At 42.7% G+C, this 5,571-nt stretch overlaps 1 long non-coding RNA gene across 1 annotated transcript; it reads right to left on the bottom strand.

Moving 5' to 3' along the window:
• Positions 1-3,982: 3,982 nt before the first annotated feature.
• On the bottom strand, positions 3,983-5,399 carry LOC147799886 (uncharacterized). Its single transcript, XR_015423686.1, has 3 exons — positions 5,263-5,399; positions 4,540-4,757; positions 3,983-4,144 (listed from the first exon to the last, which is right to left on the bottom strand). It is a non-coding gene; the product is annotated as an uncharacterized LOC147799886 (long non-coding RNA).
• Positions 5,400-5,571: the final 172 nt, after the last annotated feature.

The following is a 5,571-nucleotide window of genomic DNA, read 5'->3' as shown; positions in this document are numbered from 1 at the left end:
GCCGGAATTGTGTGGATTTTATTGAGTAAATGCTGGTTGTCGTACATATTCACGATTACTACATGCCTGTTTATAATTATTAGCAGTAAATGATTGGACCCTGCGAGTCTGCCTAGGTTCCAGCTGTTATGCCAATTATCCAAAAGTACAACTGGTGTAGGGAATAAATTTTGAGGTGGAAATACCCAACCAATTGAAGTGTTTTCTCACGCCGTTAGAACGTTCTCATGTTATCGTGTACATTGGCACCCTCTACATGTATATGGTTGTTTTGGAGGGTTACTGGGACCTATGACGGGATTGCATGCACTTGTTTGTTGGTGAGGGAACACACGGTTTGAGGACATGTATGTTCAAAACGTCAGTGGTTTGTGTACTTAATTTTGGCGTGCGCTTCACGCCATGCGGAAAACCCTGACGGGCTCCTCTTTGCATGTACTGTGCGGGATGGAAAAAGAAGCCGTTGCCAATTTCACCGCTGTTTGGAATTAGTGAGTTGTTAGGTTGTAGACTATTGTTTTATTGCCAATGTGATATGAATGTTGGCCCTCAACCTCTTTCTTGTCCCCTGGGGCAGTTTTTCTCCCACTGTTTGGCGATATATTTTTATGTCGCAGCTATGTTCTCTGCTTACGATATATGAGCGCATTTGCTGCTTTGCAGCTGTTGACGCGCCCAAAAATTGTCCAACCCCAACCTTCAGGGGCGCGTCCTGTCCCCAATTGCTTCCCCTGAGACCGAGCAATGACGCGGGGAGTCTCTCAATGAGACGGCACATCCTGGACCGATTTAATTAAATTATACCTTTTTCATTAAATGTGGTCATCGTTGAGTGCGCAGGCTGTCAGCGCGTGCGTAACAAGACAACTTCACATTGGGAAACATTCGTGAATAATTTACTCAGTTAAAAAATGAAGGGAGACATTTTTTGTGCCCGAGAGTAAAGATAGCTAGAAAAAAATATGATGTGATGATGATATCGACAAGTGATTCCAATGTACACACACTAGCACATTTCGTGTTGATGAAAATGATGTGTTTCAAAGTTTACGGGGAATTCTGCTGTTGTTTCCAGTTCGTTTCTTTCGTTTACCTCCACACGGAGATTCAAGAATCGATACCACGGCCTCGGCACTTTACGTAACAGATGCATTATGTGATCATTTGGCTTTATCGAAAAGGGGCGACACTTGGCAGAAATCCGGTTTGCGATTTTCTGAGACCGGTGGGGTGGCCTAGTTGCCCGTCAGGTGTGCAGCGGAGAAGAAAACCTTCCCGTCTGGCGTGGCGTGGCACGTTCGATTGATTGGACCAACGTGTTACTAAATGCAACCCCGGAGGGCGATGGAGATCCTTTGCTGACGTGAAGCGGGTCCCAAACACCACTGAGAATTCTCGGCTTTCGTTTCGTGCGCTGCAGGAAAAGATAAAGCATCAATAATAGGCCATTAAATCGTAATTGATCAACGTCCATGGGTGGCCCTGTTGGTTATGTTTATACTCGATTTTTTTGCCGAATCGGAATTGTAATGTATATCCGGGTTTGTGAGCTAGTGGCCATAGTCTTTTGTTCACATGAGATGGACGATGCTTTACCACATTTCTTCTCAAACTTAATGTTCTCCAAATCAAAAACGAAGACAAAGCATTAAACGAGAGTCGACAGAGTGAGCTCAAATGCCAGTTTGAGGTTGAATCACGAATTAAAGATTTTTACTTATTTAAGGTTTGTTCCAACAGTATGTGTACAGTTGCTTTTTTTCTCGAAATCTCCGGTACGTAGTAGAAATTCAATTGTTCCTGCGATTTGAAAGGGACCTTAAAGTGCATGTATTGTCAGTAGATTCGCAGCTGAAAGTTTTCAGACCGTGATGCCGGCTGTATTGCCGCATTTTTATGCGACTATTTTCATGTCCAAGATGACATGTGCAAAATGACATTTATTTCGACATTATACAAAGGACATTCATTTTGTTTCCACAAAGGAATGAATTCACGCACTAAGCGACGAAGCGATAAAAAAACACACAAAATATGGTTGGTAAAGATTCAATTAATTGAAATGCACCCGATGTCCAAAGCAAATGATCCCAGAATGCCTGTAACTGACGTTTATGTATATTTGCGCTATTGCTTGTGTAAACTGCTCTGTGTAGCCGTGCATGTAGCAACTTCAGCAAGAAGTTGAACACCTTGTTTGTTTTCAACCCCGAATAATCGTTTTATCGCTTTTAATTTCAGGTTGCTGCTGGCTGGACGGTCGATCTGTCGTCTTTTCGAGCAGTGCCTTTTATCATTTTCACTTCGTATGCAACATACAAAGTCGAGTCCTTTTTTTACACAAGATTGTTTTATCGATCACTTGTGCATGCGTTGCTTGTCTGTTAAACCAATTTGTGTTGGCTTCGGAAATTACATATTTGCCGATGTTGTTTCATTTGGCAAGTTGGCGCGTGTAAGTAGAAAGGGTGCGTGCGCTCCCAAAGTACACACGAGAAAACAGTCTTTGCGGTATCTGAAAAATTAATCTGTGAAGGTTTGGTTGGGGCAGGAGAGGGGAGAGGTATTATTGTACACAAAGGCCAATGTAGACGTAACGGCCGCTACAACTTCTGGATTGTTTAGTTGGACCGACTGAATGCTGTGAGCTTGCATGTTAAGTGAATGTAAACGCTCGTGTTAATTGTGACCCGCCTTTTTGTTATAACCTGAGCCCATTCACCTAAAGAAAAACGGAGTCCTCTACCACACTTTTAATTTTTAATTAAAATTTTTAAGTGAGATTTAAGTTGTCAGTACTAGTACAAATGAATAACCTCCACCCCCGGAAAAATGAGATCGGCCCGGTGGTCCTTGAATCACAGGCCAATGAGCGAGGCATGGACACTAATGTCGTAGTGCTTGCGCCTGGTATACGTTTACACGTATATGCATAGCAATGTCTACAGACCGACCATAATTGACGGAGAGAAACGTTCACGCTGGTTTTACGCTGTCATAAAAACTTCAATAAAGCTTTATGATTTGTATGTCTGTGACGGCGGACAATTAATCTCTCTTGAGACGATGGACAATGTATTGCCATTTTTAGGATTTGAAAACAGCAACATTTCACTTCGGCACCGGCGCTGAAATTTCTTGGTCGTGCACCAGACCACAAACTCTACACTCCGCTTCAGGGCATGGGTGCATGCATGACTCTCGCGTTGTTCTGACCGGCCCAAATAGTTTCAAAAGTCGACCAACCCGCCATATGCATACCCTCTGATTCTTTACATTTCTGGATTAACAGAGGTCCATGACGTCGATGGTTTGCGAAAGAGGACACTGTTTGAAGCCACGGACAGGACTACCCCCTGCGTTCCTGCCAAATGGGGATGAAATTTGGCCTTAAAAACAATGGCGCAACCGGGGGGCTTGAGCCTCTAAGAACTGTTTCTTTTTTCTACCTTCTGAACAATGAAGAACGAAGTATATGAAACTACTTGGCCTGATGATCCTTATACGTTCCAGTCCCCTCTGTTGCAACCGGGGGGGGGGGCTGGGGTTGAACATCGTAAGCTATAGCATAGGGGAAATTTCGGCCCAACCCCCGATTAAGTTCCGGGCATGTCGATGCCTAAACTTGCTCTATGATTTTAAAATGGAGTGAAGGTTTCACCTTTGTTTCTAAATGGTGGCCATGGCGCTTCCAGGACGATTGCGGTTTGTTTATGTTGGTGCAGTTTTGAGATGGTCATCTTCTGGGGTACTCAATTTCACTCACAGTTGTCGGATCAGAACCACCAACCCCCCCTCAAAAAATTAAAACAAAAATCGAGATGATGAAACAAGCCTTGATTAAGGTTTTCTATGGGATGAAAAAAAATATGAGACGGTTGTATTTTCCCCGATATTATTAAGTGAGGATATAAGCATTCATCTTGGTTGCCTGTGGCGGCTAGTTTTTATTTACTGGCTAGCTCCTTGCTGTCACCTCTGCGTCCCGGGTTGGAATCCGTCTGCTTGTGAATTGGGTTTCCAGTCCCAACCCGATTACGTGGTTTTTCTCTGGAAAAATTTCTCTGAAGTTTTATTCCCCTCTTCACCGAACATTTCGTCATGGAGCCTGAAGGTTGACCCCTGATGGCGCGCTTCTGGAATTCTTGGATGGGAAAAATAACGTGCAAAGATTTTAGAATTTGTAGCATTTTTTTCGTTCAGCTGCTTCCTTACAAATTCAACTTTGAAAACGGGCTATGGATAATATTTACTCTTACATCAATTCATAGAAATTGAAAAATTATCTGACCTAAAAGAGAAATATCCTGCCAAAAATTGACCCATCACTTCCGAAAATATGAAATACATGAAGAACAGCCCAGTGCGGCGGTCTCGTACGCATATGAACATTTACGGTTTGAAATTTTATGGTAGTCTGTCGGTAAAAACCGAAATAAAAACAGATCAAAATATTTTTGACACGTTTATAATTATAAGGTAATAACGGCAATAAAGCAATATTCGAAATATGCGAAAGATTATATTATTTTATCTAACCTTTGCTGACACAACTGCAGTGCGTGATGTCGACTCAACGGAATCTGGAACTCATCGACTACAGGTAGGTGAATCTTTGCAACGTTTTACAATCTCGTTTTCACGTGAGCACGGAGTGAAAACAACGTGCATGAACACAGAGACCTAGGTTATGATATCGCCAGACGTGAAAGGTCGTTGATGAAATTCATTTTTTACCCATCTCCTGGTGACTTTTCCTAAATTAGTTGAGAAAGACAAAGGTAAAATCCCAACGTGAGTGTTTCATGGGGTGGTTTCAGTGAGGAATTATTCTTCCAAAACTGATCAAACGTGGTAGGAGGGTGAAATGTGAAATCCCCGTAGGTTGAACGCGCGAGGGTTCCGGAAGCTCGATTCGCAACTGTTTTTACTTTCAGGCTCTATTGTCCGGGTCCTAAATGATCAGCTTTAGCATTAAAGATGATAATATGTAAATAAACAAATGCTTTACACAGTTATTTTTGTGTGTTGCTTTTGTTTTTGTTTTTTGTTGTTGTTCTTTGTATCGGAGAAATTGCACAATGCAGCCGTAGTGTTGCTGACATGAATAAGCACAACAGCCTGAATTGATTGGATATTTTGCTCTCATAAAAACCTCCGATACCCTTCTGTTAGCACTATCCTGAGGGCAATTCATTTACTCTTGAAAAAAGGTGTAGCCGTCTTTACTGTTTCACACGAACCGAAAGCACGTGCGGTTACCCTTTGAAATGGTGCATTTCTTGACAGTTTGAAGCTTCGAATGACACACATTTCCCTTCTAAAACTCAACGACACAAACGTGCGGCGTTGTTCATTCACTGCGTCCACGGTTGCCCAGCGCCTATGCGCCAATTCACCTTCGCACGTCCCTCCAGAATTACCGAAATCCGTCAGCAAACACCGCTAATTAGTGCCAGCCCTCATCAGAGCAACAAGAGACAGAAAACCTCGTTAACCAGGCAATAAACGAACAATCAACTCAGTTACCGGCGAACAGTAGGGATAATATCCGTTAGCAAAGACACTGTA

The sequence above is a fragment of the Acanthaster planci genome, linkage group LG02 (genome assembly GCF_054643075.1).
Source record: "Acanthaster planci isolate LZ-2023a linkage group LG02, COTS_SCS, whole genome shotgun sequence".
Taxonomy (NCBI): Eukaryota; Metazoa; Echinodermata; class Asteroidea; order Valvatida; family Acanthasteridae; genus Acanthaster; species Acanthaster planci.
Note: the sequence above shows the minus strand (reverse complement) of the source record. Positions and strands in the feature narration are given on the sequence as shown.